Raw genomic sequence first — 14,550 nt, forward strand, 5'->3', positions numbered from 1 at the left:
GTTGCGAGCATGTGTAATCGACTTTGGCAAGGCATGGGATATTCACTTGCCTTTGGTCGAGTTCTCTTATAACAATAGTTACCATACTAGTATCAAGACCGCTCCATTCGAAGCCCTTTACGGCCGTAAGTGCAAATCACCCCTGTGCTGGACGGAAGTGGGCGACACACAATTGGCAAAAGGTCTAGTCCCTAATAGCACCCTCACTGGTCCGGAGATCATCAGAGAAACTACCGAAAAGATCGTGCAAATACGAGAACGACTGAAGTCCTCAAGGGATAGGCAAAAGAGCTATGCCGACAGGAGACGTAAACCCTTGGAATTCCAGATTGGCGACCGTGTACTACTGAAGGTCTCACCCTGGAAGGGCGTGATACGCTTTGGGAAGCGTGGAAAGCTAAATCCCAGGTACATTGGACCCTTCGAAATCATTTCGAGAGTTGGTCCAGTGACTTACAAACTCCAACTTCCAATCGAGCTTAACAAAGTGCATCCAGTATTCCACGTATCGAACCTGAAAAAGTGTTTGTCCAACGAAACACTTGTAATTCCACTCGATGAAATCGAGTTAAACGAAAATCTTAACTTTGTGGATGAACCCGTCGAGATCATGGATAGGGAAGTTAAACGGACTAAGCAGAGTCGCATTCCAATAGTAAAAGTTCGATGGAATGCTAAGAGAGGACCCGAATTCACATGGGAACGGGAAGACCAAATGCTACAGAAGTATCCGCATCTCTTCCTCAGCCCCTAAAACTTTTATCTTGTATTTAATTTCGGGACGAAATTCCCTCTAACGGGGGAATGATGTAACAACCCGTTATTTCCGGGCATTATAAATCGAGTCTTGTAACCTCTTTGGAATGTAATAGGAATATCATCGATAAATGAATTATTCAAAAGCTCTGATTGGAGTGCACTATGTAGTAGATATCGTCTTAAGGTTTCCAAATATATAAAGAACACTAAAATCTGAGTTATGACGAAGAAGTTATGACCATTCTAAGATTTCCGACAAAACCGACAACACCGATTAAACGGAAAACGCAAAGTTTCAATATGATAGCATTTAGCCTTAGGTATCTAAATGAAAGTTATAGATAACATTAAACCGTGAGCGTACACAAAAAGAACGTCCAAATCTGACTTCGTATGAGAAAGTTATGATTTTTCCAAGATCCGAATATAGCAGTAGACAGCTAAAAACTCGAATCGGAGATCGAGCGACTTTTGGCCGGAATGACCTAAACGAGAATCGAAGGTCTCGACAATGGTATTTCAGCGGTAAAAAGTCTGGCAAAAACCGACATCAGATAAAGAAGTTATGAATTTTCAAAGAAATTCCTTAAACACGATGAGTTATAAAATAAATAATAAAAATAATTTCGAAATTTGCCAACAGAGTCTAAACGAAAGTTGTAGAGCGTAGTCTCACCTACGCGTGGATATAAAGACCATCGAAAACGGAGTTCGTATGAAGAAGATATGAATTTTTGAAGTTTATTAAATAAATTATATATTTATTTAAATCAAAATTTCGGACCTTATCCGAAGAGGAGTCAGCGTCCTCATCCGGGTACGCGTTGCGTACCCCTGTACGCCCCGCGTACCCGAGAGACTTGGCCTCTGATCGTCCACGTCGCCCTATCCGAGCCATCCGACCCGTCCGACCCGCTGTCCCGTCCGACCCGCCGTCCCATCCGACCCGTCTCCCCAGCAACCCGTCCCATCCGACCCGCGTACCCAGCAACCCATCCCATCCGAAGCCGAGGCAGTCGAGGCTTCGGTCATGCATGACGTACGCGTACGCGCTGCGTACGGGCGTACGCCCCGCGTACCGAGGCGGTTCAGCCTTCCTATAAATAGGATGCGAGGGCTTCCGAGAAAAATGCTCATTTCTCTCCTCTCTCTCACAATCTTGCCTCGTTTTCCGTGCCCGTTCAAACCCGAAGCTCTGGTCTTTTTGCTCAAGTCCCGAGGGTCGATTTTACTCCTGAGATTCCCGAGAGTCCCGAGGAAAATCCGTTTCCCGAGACGAAACTCTGTCCGGTTTTCCATCTCGCTATCTTCAAACTATCAGGTGAGTTCATACCCCTGCAAGCACACTTTAAATGCGTTTTTAAATGCTTTTTATACTCTTTTAGGGGGGGAATACAAGTAAACACACGACTAAAATCGTGTGAAACATCGATCTTTTTATATACTTTTCATACTGTTGTCTTAACTGTCTTATGAGGTCATTATCATGCAAAACACCTCACAACACAACTTTACCCTCTTGGGATACAATATGTTTATAAATAGAAATATGTTTTATTTATACGTTTGCATACAAATACATCATATCAAGGGTAACATTCTTTACTAAATCATTTTATGCATTCAAAGAACTTATGATTTATGCTTTGTCAAACATTGTGAAAAAGGATAAACTTTGCATACAAACTACTACTTTAATACAGACTTAGTTGAGAATCCATGAGACGTGTACATCTTCAAACACTGCCTTTTTGATAAAAGGTATCGCTACAAGTCCTGTCTATAACCAGAGTCTCACGTTCGGAGAACGTGTCAAATGTGTATAGATCTATACGGGAAGTCATGATCCCGCGCCCTGACTGTTAGCTACAGTCCGTCTTTTGGGGTGACAGTTGTCATAACGCTACGACGCCTGAAGAACGTCGCTACAGGCATATTATGTTTAGTATGGTTATAAAACTCATCGGATATACAATTATTATGGTATTATGCTTTTATGAACGAGTAGCTATTAAAACTATTCTTCATCTAACAAGTGCGATCTTCGTATAGCTTTACTATGTAAAACTATGACACAACTTACAAGCACGTCGTTTGCTTGCGATTTTCGGTCTTAGAGACTGCCAGTTATGTCAGGAAAATAAGGGTTTTTCATGTATACAAACCAAACAACTAATAGGAAAATAAGGGATTTTCTCGGTACAATTAGTTGCAACTTATATCACGATCATTCATATGCATTTCATACTTTTATAAGAAAATAAGGGTTTTTCTTGGAAAACACAACAAATCATATCTCAACTATTAGGGAAAATATGGGATTTTCTGGATCTAATACATTCATTTTCAACACACGAATCATAACTCATTACAATTGAAATACTACATTTTCTGGAAAACATACAAACACTTTCGAATGGCATACATCTTCTCAAAACACCACTTATGAACTCACCAACTTAAATGTTGACACTTTTTCTTTGAAATAACTTGTATTCTCAGGAAACCGCTAATCCAGGTAGCAACTACTTCTGAAGACTAACGCGCTGGTGTTAGTAACATATTTTGGATCACCATTTTGTATTTGATTTCTTTTGCAAACATGTAACATCTACAATCATGTAAACTTTTCAAATATATTTATATTATGGTGGTGTGTACTTTCCTTTCTATGAATTGTTATGATACTGAATATGACGTCCTCCGCCCCCGAACGTTTCCGCCGTTCTGGTTTGGGGGTGTGACAAGGGTTGTTTTCATGAATACTTGATGCAAACTGTTAAAAAATCGAAAAATCTTGATGTCTGGATAATGGACTCGCCCAGTCCATGGGGGGACTCGACGAGTCCTGTCACACCCCCAAACCAAGGATGGCGGAAACGTCCGGGGGTGGAGGACTTCATGTATAGTATCACAACAATGAGTATAATAGTGCTCAGAGTAAATACAACCATCATAAATATAATTGAAAAAGTTACATCATAGTAAGTTTACGTGTTTCGAAATCAATTACATTATGATGACAAAATGAACTGTTTGACGATTTAACGTCCCATCCTCAAAATGTTGTTGTTTTCCCATTTCACTGATTTCCTGAGAATACAAGTAGTTTTGAAAAGTGTCAACAATTAAGTTTGTCAGTTCATAAGAGTTTTGATTGAGGAAGAAACTGTTTTCCTTATAAAAGCGACAGATATGATTCCATAAAATCCAATATTTTCTTTATTAAGTGTAAAATGAATGCTCCTATGTTATGCGATAATGTACCCTAGGAAGACCCGTAGATTCCTTCTATAATCACCCAGTGTATATGAGTTATATAAAATTTAAATTAAATAAACCGTCGAATATAATGGGTCTGCCCTAGGACCACAACCAAACAAGGAACAAGAAGTAAGGCGGGCCCACCAATTCTAAGTCGATTGTGACTAGATTCTTATATAACTCTAGCATATACACTTAGCAATTATAGCTGAAGCCTAACAATTCTAGATGAATGTAGTTTTAATAGAAATATGTTTCCAAAGAAAATCCAATATTTTCCTTATAAAAGTTATGTAGCCTTAGATGTCCAGACCGAAATATACAAGTATTTTTCCATACTTAAAGTAATTCATGTGAGTTAAATTGACATAACTCACTAATTTAAAAGTAAAACCCGTAAATATTATGATTTGTTAATACCATAAGTGAGCTATTATAACCATGCTAAGACTCAGACGGCCTCGTAATACGACGTTCTTCAAGCGTCGTAACTTAAATGACACTTGTCACCTCAGACCTTCTGGTCTAGTTGTTGCATGAAGCTCAGGTGCGGGCTTGTCAGACCCAATATCGATCTATACACAACTATCACACTCTCCCTACAAGAGACACTTGTTACAATTTACACGACTTTTGACTTTGTTACTATGAAGGTAACACGAAGCGAATGTCTCGCAAATTTATTCATTAACAGATTTACGTGAACTGAACTGAACACCTTTGGTAAATAAGTCTGAAATGTAAATGATACATAAACTATACCTATTATAGTTTTTCAAAAACGTTTGTAATGTAAAAGAACCCCTTTTTATGAAAATACATTAGTGCTATGAGTCCATAAACTATTACTATTATGTAGTATATTAAAAACCCATTTGTTTTGAGAGTAAAACCTTTCTCATGTAGTAAAAATCCATAAACTATGCTTATTATAGCTTATTATATGTGTTTCGAATGAATGAAGAATCCTTATCATGAATGACTAAATTTCAGTTTATGATGATAAACTAACAAGAAAATACATTCAATATTTAGAACTTATTGTTATACACTTTGCTCAACATAATACAAAGTGTTATGAAAGTTATAAGTTGTCAACTAGTTTTTAACCGTTCTGCACTGTTTTAGAAAAACCATACAAAAATCTTACGAAGTCGAAAACTGAATCCGTAAATTCTGAGAGTTCATAAAATGTGTTTAGTTTATTCATAATTTTTATTATGATTTTGGAAGCTTTTAACTTGTGTTAAAATGTTCATATTCACAGACTGGTATGAATTCGTTTCTGAAATGATAGGCAGTTTTGGAAAAATCACCATAAATTATAGAAAAATCGTATGGAGATGTGAAAGTAGTCATTTTAAAGGTATAACCCTGAACTATTTGCACCTAATACAGTTTTGAAAAATAAAATGTTTAAGTTGACCAAAACAGTCCATGAATGGAGTTAAACTTTTCTGATGAAAGCTGTTGGATGAATTTAGTTGTGTTATTGGTGTTTTAACTTGTATTCTCTCCCTTAAAACTTAAGAAAAACATGAAAATATAGGGGTATGAACTCACCTTATGTGTTCTTAGTGGGTAAATGTTGAAGAAAAGAAGTGTTCTACTCAAGAACACTTAGAAGATGCCTTAAAGATTTCGAGAATCTAACACAAATATGATAGAGTTTGTGTAAGAAAACTATGATTGGAGTATAAGTAAGTGAAATAATTATATGAAGGATGACTATACTTACCAAAAGTGGAAGAAAAGCTTGGAAGAAGGCCCTTGAATCTCGAATTTTAGTGAGAGAGAGAGAGAGAGAGAGAGAGAGAGAGAAAATGTGTTTGATCTTTGGTGGAAGAATGAGAAAATGAGAGAGTGTTAGGAGAGAGGATAGATTTCAGCCTTAGACAAGGAATGGGGTTGGGAAATGATGGGAAAAGGACGATGAATGACCAGGTATGGTGGGGGTGTGGGCTGGTCATGGAGTGCGTGTGGGTGGTTGCTTGTGTCATAAACTAAAGTAAAGTCAAAAGTTCACCTCAAGTACTTCACCCACTCTTCTTGGATAAGATTTACACTAAAAAACGGGGTAAATAATGAAATACGGGGCTTTAAATGTTAAAATATAATTTTGGGTGAAAATCCCATGTTAAAATAATTAAAAACGGGCCTAAAACGAAGTCGTAGTCGAAAACCGGGTGAATTTGGGCCTTTTTGCGAGACCTCTCGGTACTGGGCCGAGGTTCGGTCCCTTCTGGTCATGGACCGAAGGCGAAATGGGCCGAAATGGGTTAGAAGCGAAATGGACCGAAAGTGGTTTCGACCCGAAATGGAGCGAAGACGAAGGTAGAGTTCGGTCCGAGAGGAGGTTCGGTTCGCAGGAGCTTTGGGTTCGGTCCTTGTGGTCTTAGTTCTTCAACAGTTCGGTCCCTATAGGGACCTTCGGTTCTTAGGAGGGTTCGCTCCATAAGAGAGGGTTTCGACTCCTAAAAGCTATTTTACTCATTTTTACCCCGTTTTAAGCGGTTTTCGACCCGGTTAAGGGTCGGGATGACCCGAATGATTACAAAAAGTTAAAGGAACTTTTGAGAAAGATTTGGGAGAGATTTTTAATAAAGAGAGATAGAGTGAAAGAGATTGGGAGAGGCTTCTTTTGTGACCTTTTTGAGTGTTTGGCTTCGCAACGCAAGGTCAGTAAGCCCCGTTAAGCCATGTTTAAGGATCTTACACACTTCCGATGAATATGCAATATTGTTTTATCGGTTTGGTTCATTACTTACCACAGTTTTAGGTTAAGGAAATCCAGATATACGAACTTTTCAATTGATGATTTCTCATTAGAATAGCGAGTTGTACAGTAATTACATAACGTAAACCCTAGTACACAAGGGTTAATTGAGTCGTCCGGTTTGACTTGTTGACTTTATTTGACTTTGACTTGACCGGAAATTAACGGTTGTCACAAGTCCAAGCATATCTTCATCCTACTTGACGAGTAGGTTCATGTACTCGACGAGTAGGAGGCCCAGAGTGTAGTTTTTCAAGTTTTTAAGTTGGAATTGGACTAGAATCATTACACTAAACTGTTTTGGACTTACAAAACCTGTTTTTTGATATTGTAATGATTATGCTAATCCAATTTCAAAGGCTATTATCAAAATTTCAATTTTGATATGTGTTCATATGATTTTTAAAATTGTTGATATGGATGTTCATGAACTTATGAGTTTTGTTAGATCATAGGAATTATTTGCAAATTGTTTGTTAGTTAATTCTTGATCTTGATGTGTTTTAATAGAATCCATAATTTGTCCACAAGTTATGGATTACCAAAAGTTTTTCTTATAAAGCCCATTAAAAACCATAGGTTACACAAGTTGAAGAGTCTTTTTCATCATAAATAGTTTTATGGACTCCATAACTTGTCCTCAAGTTATGGATGTCCAAGAGTCTCTTCATTAAAAGTTTTTTTTAAACCTTAATTAAACTCATAAGTTATGAAAAATCCAAAAGTTTTTGAATTGTTCAAAACTTTCCCTCAAGTTTTGGAAATTGTAAAGTCTGACACACACTTTAGTTCCAACCCTTAGAGTTTTAAAAGTTAAAATTCAACCTTTATACTTTATAGTATTATAAGTTAATAATATATATATATACATATATATATATATATATATATATATATATATATATGTATAAGAGCAATTAAGTGTTACCGTTAGTAGGCCTCATTCACGAAGTCGGTCTATAAGGGGGGTATAAAGTTGTTGCCTATAAAATGGCAGCTTAATGGGTGTCCACACTCACCCACCGCTTCCTTGACTGGTGGAAGGTCGTGAGTCGAACAGGTAGGACAAGGACTATAATTCTCATTAGAAGTATAATGAGGAATATAAAGTAACTAAACCTTTTATACATCCCAATCTTAGTTACTTTAGGAAAATGTGAATTGCGTGCTAACCCATGAAATTTACACTTTGTACCTTACCAAGTCGTTGGTGGAGCGTGTGTGGTTAACCGGTACACTAACTTGCACTAGTAAGGATGAAAAAGGGCGACTTAATGTTTATCATAGATCGGTGGAGCGCGTGTGGTTAACCGACACATTGATTAGGTGATAATATTAAGGGTACCAAGTGAATTTGCATGGTTATTAACACCTTGTTTTCCAATCCTCGGCATCCCAGTCACAAAGTCTGAAGGGCACAATCGAGATTGAAACATGCTATTGAAAAATTCAGTGAATCTCAAAAGATCTAGGAGTTTCAAACCAATTAAAACCTAATTTTATTTCGTTTTTCATGGTGGGAATTGGTGAATCGTCATTCACCTACCTTCAAATATTCTATAGCTTGGATTACGACATCCCTCTTCCAAGTTATAAAATATTGTGTTGGATCCTAGCCTTAATATTTCATATTGGGTGTTATATTAAGGATTTTAAATCAACTAACTTGAATCTCTCCCATTGTAGATGTCTGGTTCAGACAAGTATGATCTTCCCAAATCTCTTGGAACAAGCTTTCCTCTTGAAGATGATGTCCCACAACATCATGCTTCACTTCCTCCACCTCCTCCAATTATTCTCCCCGACTCACAACCTCAAAGACTTGAAAAGTTCAAACTCACTCAAGTCCTATTGGATAGTAAACACAAGGATGGAAAGCAAGTGTGTGCACATGTCTTGGAGATGAAGGCACACATTGACAGGCTAAGAATGATGGGTGTCGGGTTCCTAAGAAATTTGGCTATTGACTGGGTTCTTAAGTCACTTCCAGATTCATATAGTGAGTTTGTTAAAGACTACTATGTGACAGATCTCGACATGACCCTAGTAGATCTGACCTATTTGCTAATTGTTGTTGAATCAACAATGATTTGGCACAATGGTCAAGCAAATTTGATTGGAAGGTCTGCCTCCCAAGCTGACATGGACATCCCAGAAATGATTCCTTTTTCTAAAGGGAAGGAATTGGCCATGGTCAAAAGTGATGATCATAAGAGAAAGGCCATTTATGAGACTGCTCTATATGCTAGCTCAAATGAGCATGTGTGTTTCTATTGCCAACGAAAGGGACATTGGAATCGAAGCTCCCCTGACTACCTGAGATCTTTAGTCAAAATGTATGGTTCTGCTTCAAGTAAGTCCATTATCTAACTCTGTTAAGTTCCTAATTGTTGATTCTTAATACATGATGTGACTAGGTTGCATTTTAATGTTTTGTAGGATCAAGCAAAGGGAAGGAAGCTTAAAAGAAGAGTATGTTGAATCTGATAGCGAAGATGGATTTCAATCGCATGGTTCGAAGATCGGATTCTTGAGCTACTACTTAGGAGTTATGATAGATTGCTAGGAAATATGTAATAGCATGGTTTCTATTTAAAGTGACATTGTAAGGAAAAAGTTTTTTCTGCATTTTATAAATAAATAACTTTTTTGTTTTACTTTATTTTATATCTCCTTGCAATGGCATTTATGGAAAGTTAATGTTTGTATGTTTCTAGCAATAATGAATTTGATTCTTTCATCTGTGGTAGTGTCTAAATTTACCAAATAAGGAAAGATTCTCATCACCCAAGTTTCAATTGGATCGAAACTTGGAATCATGCAGGTTGTATTGCATGATGAATGAGAATTTTCATTTTTGGAAAGTTAAGACTAATTCTGAAAGATGGGAGAGTACTTTATTATCATGCTTTATGATCATCTTAATGATTATGGAACCATGTCACAATTTGATTCTATAAGGAATTCTTAGTGCATTTGTATGGCTAAGAAGAGGATTCATGAATTGTTGGAATGGTTAAAATCAAGAAGATGAATCATACTCCATTCCAAAACAATCCTTGGAGTTATACTCCAAGATGGTAACCTTGAGTGACATAAAGAAGGGTTTAAAACACTTATCAAATGTACAGTAAAATGTTTTCTACTCTTGAACATTTGAAATTGGTAAGTTGTGTTGTCTTGGATAAAACAAAGACCAGCTGAGACCAATTGGGTGAAGTGTTTATCTTGATAAGAATTCGCACTAACTCTTGAATATTTGTTCGTTTGTCAAGGAATGGCTCTTGACAAAGAGAAACTTATATGTCAAGAGGACAGTGGGAGTCTTCAAGGTCTTGAAAGTTTCAATAACTAATCAAGGATAAAACCTATAGTTTAACGCAAGCACACGACTTGAGGTTTATAACCTATCGTGTTGACATAATTCTTGTTTTTGTGCCTATTCCGGTAAAGTTGACTATGTATGTGAGTTCTGTGAGTTCTTAATTGTGTGCATAACAACATGGAAGCAATGGTGGGCCCTTTTGCTACCAAGAGGCAAGAAATCAAGATTGATCAAGTTCAATTCATATGAGTTTGAGTTTGTCACTAACCTTGTCTTGTGATTATGGTTTTGACAAATTCACATGGATAGGAACACATACACCATAAAATCTAAGTGTCATAAAGTTTCTTTTCGATTCATGAAAATGATGGTGAGGGAACGCTTTCACTAAGTAGATTTTAAGTAGATAGCAATTGTGATATTTGCATTCTCAAAGTCGTTAGTGGAGCGTGTGTGGTTAACTGCCACACTAACATGGACTTGTGAGAAATGGAAAAAAAGGTCTAAACACTATGATTACGGCATCCCACTTCATAATTGTTTAGACACACATGTGAGCTATCTAAGGAAAGATGTATGAGTCTGAGAAGCTTAGATAAAGTTTTGTCGAAGCATCTCGTATCAGAAATCTGAACTTTGGTGATGAAAGTTAATAAAGTATTGATTTCTAGAAGTCGATTTCTCAGTATATGTCAAAGCTAGTGGGAGCATAATTGTTGTGCTAAATAATTATTATGCTAGTGGGAACATAATCAATTATGATAAGTATTGTTAATTATAGAAAGCAAAAGTTTCGCTTGGGAAAGGTTGTTTTGCTATAATTAAGGGAGAGGAGATTATACTTCATTTCAAATCCTAAAAGTTTGGATTGAGATTTTAATCATCTTTAGTCAAGAATATATATATATATATATATATATATATATATATATATATGTGTGTGTGTGTTTTATTTTGGAAAGGTTCAACATAAGGGAATTCTATATATATTGCGTTCTCAAATTTCAATTATGATTACGACATCCCTCTTCATAGTCGATTTTTTGAAAACATGGCAAATAAAAATATTGTAGCAAAAGACTGATCTAGTATCATGTCCTTATGTGAGACATCATGAATCGTGTCCCATACACTTCGGGTATAGGATCGATCACATGTGCTATAATATCTACCCGTTCTAAATTTTCAGAATGCCTAGAGCATTAAGAAGGAAAAGGGAATAGAACCAGATATGACTGAAATGATTAAGCAATTGTCGAGAACAATTTGAGGTTTACCTAAGATTGGTTTCTCATGGATAGTTGGAAGTATGATGTTAAATTTTGGAAAGGGCCATATTGACATAATCTGAAAAAAGAGGTAGCTCTTGTTCAGAAGTGATAGTCAAAATGGGAATATGGAAATGTTTTCCATATTGGGAGTTGGATTTTAAGAATCTATGAGAAAGTTAGAAACTTTTATGCAAGAAGGATATTCAAAGGAATGTACTTTGAATGTGAGACTTCGTTTCCATGGAATTGATCTCCATTAGAGTACTTTGTAATGTCTGTTGCCAGGTCTTTGTGACTTTTGTGCATAGTCATTGCAAGAGGATCAATGCATATGAGTTTAAAATCTAACAGATTACAGTAAATGACAAGAATTTGATATTCTTACATTTACGGTAAGCATTTGGGATTGTAAAATGAGCATCATTGGAATCATGTTCAGTTGACCTACTTCACAAAGTAAGGATCATAGACAAACATAGTTTGCATACTTGGAGTATGGCATGACTATTGTTTAGAAAACATGGTGTACATGCTTGGAACATTGGACAACTATTGTTTTAATTCAAGTATTACGTTGATAAATCGAAACAGAATAATTTGTATTCAATATGGTGATGAATAAAAGGTGTTTTCTTTATATTCATAAGTGTTGAGACCATATTGGATTCAATTATTCTTGTGTTTCACTTTGCATGTTTTGACTTCCATAGTAACTATGTTATTCTTTCCGAATGACTAAGTTATTTAAACTCTCCACAGTCAGTCATATGTTGGAAGTAGGTATGAATCAAGACTGTCATTAATTGGGCTTGTAGATGTCTAAGGTGTTAGACATAATAAGAGTTGCTACAACATTCATGAGTGCTCATAAGTTCTGGGTATTGGATTTAACCCATGCTCACTTGTATCACTGCATGGAATTTATCTCGACTGATCGTGAGATGGTAATACCATATAAGTCTTCAAACCTAGAGATATGAGTTGTTACCTATGAGTTGGTTGTACATTGATTGCATGAAAACACATCAGTAACTTGATGTTATAAAACGTGCCTTTGTGTATAATTCAACAAGTAGTAGAACAAACATATGAGTCGAAGTTTATCTGTTCCTTTTAGTCCTTGGAGGATTAGAAGCGATATCTGGGTCCCTCGATGATTTTGTTTTGAACTATGTACCGGGCCCGGTCAGAACCTAATTGATGTGTTCAATTTAGTTCTATGTCAAACAAATCGGAAATCGGGAAACGAATTGCTGGACAATAAGTACGACGTTGTTCCATGTATTTGTCCGAGATATCTTGAGAACAGAGGATTATATGATCACTTATCTAAAATGGCGCTTCATAGTTCAACAGAGTTTTGAGAGCTACAATTTCCGGTTGGTTCCTGAACTCATATCTACAAATATAGTTATTAGACTTATCCAAGTAGGAGACTGTTGGATAAGGTGTCTAAGTCCATAACAATATTTGAGATGCACTTGACCCGACCCAGCATGGTCCATTTGGTTGCACTTCACCCGAACAATTTGTATGGATAATCTTTTGAGAATAGTATGTTTATGATTTATTAATATATTATAAGGTATAATATATTAATATGAAATCATATTATTTAATTAGTATTGATATTAAATTAATTAAGAATTAATTTAGTGATAAAAAGGTGACTAATTAAATATGGGCTCTTGCATTTATAATGTTTTGTTTTAATGCTTAGTGAGTATGGGCTAGGCTTGCATGGGAGTCCATGGATGGTCCATGGAGCTTTTAACCCATGGATCCTTTAAAAGGAAGAGTCATGGGTATTAGGGTTTACATGGATGTAACCCTAATCATCCACACTATATAAAGGAGTCTTTGGCACTTGATTTGGCACTAGTCGTGTGTGAACAAGAGTGGTGGCCGATTTCAAGAGTGTGCATTATTCTCTCAAGAGTTTTCCAAAGTTTGTGGTGATTTGTGATTTCCATTTGAGGCATCCACACTATTGGTGCTAGGCTCTCAAACTCCAAGCAATCAACCACTACTAAAAGGTATGTCATTCTACTAGTAATTTTATGATTCAAGTTCCCCATGCCATGCTAGTTAGGATGTAAACCTTGGAAATTCTTATTTGCATGTATTTTAGAGAAAAAAAAAGATCCATGGTTTATAGGGTTGCATGTACACCATAGGAGTGTTAGAATGCTCAAAACCCAACACAACTCTAATTGCATGAATTGATTGGTCCATTTGGGTCAATCTCCGATCCATATTATTCAACATTGCAATCATAGCAATCATTTCTTCAGAATGCGCACCCCCACTTCCTTTTACTCCATCTTGTTTTGGGTTGTGGTACTCACGAGAGTGATTTGCGAATTCTTCAACCAACACCTTGATCTGATTTGGATTCTTCTTTGTAAGAGGTCCTTGAGAATCAAGAAGTTGTTGTGTCATGACATTGAACCCGTCATATAATATAGATACCTCTTGGTGTATGTTAAGGTCATGTTGAGGACAATTCCATAGCAATCCTTTGTAATGCTCCCATGCCTCGTAAAGTGACTCCCCTGTTTGTTGCTCAAAACTGGCTATCGCCTTCTTGAGTTTAGCTATCTTGGACGGTGGGCAAAATTGATCTAAAAATTGTTTACGCATCTGAGCCCAAGTAGTGATTGTACCAGGTTGAAGTGCTTTCAACCAGTCCTTTGCAGCTCCCTTGAAAGTAACTGGTAGCATCCTTTGCAAGACAGTATCTCTATTAACATTCAGGACATATAAATAGTCTACAATGTCATTGACTTCATCTAAAGGCTTAAAAGCATCCTCATGATCTTTTCCATAAAATGGAACATCCTTCAATGCATTAACAATGTGCCCCTTCAGATCGAATGTAGCAGTGGCGGGTATTTCAGGCTGTACTAACCCCGGACCAACATCGTCTATGATTCGCTTTTTGTAAGCTCCCATTGACATCTCTTCAATGTTTGCCATTTCATTTTCTAGCTCATCTTCGAGTTCACTCGTATATAGTCCAAACTCGGTCTTGGATTCGTATTTAGATTCGTTTGAGTTAGGTATTGGATCCAAAATTTCAACTGTGCTCTTGTCCTTTGAAGGTGTGTTTGACTCTCCCGTTTTCTTCCCTGACTTTATTCCAGAAATTGATT

The 14,550-nt window shown here is 36.7% G+C and overlaps 1 non-coding gene across 1 annotated transcript; it reads left to right on the forward strand.

Moving 5' to 3' along the window:
- The first annotated feature begins 13,883 nt into the window (after positions 1-13,883).
- LOC145071560 (small nucleolar RNA R71) lies at positions 13,884-13,990 on the forward strand. Its single transcript, XR_013690567.1, has one exon. It is a non-coding gene; the product is annotated as a small nucleolar RNA R71 (small nucleolar RNA).
- Positions 13,991-14,550: the final 560 nt, after the last annotated feature.

This window comes from Lactuca serriola, chromosome 8, assembly GCF_051521515.1.
Source record: "Lactuca serriola cultivar US96UC23 chromosome 8, Lser_US96UC23_V15, whole genome shotgun sequence".
Classification (NCBI taxonomy): Eukaryota; Viridiplantae; Streptophyta; class Magnoliopsida; order Asterales; family Asteraceae; genus Lactuca; species Lactuca serriola.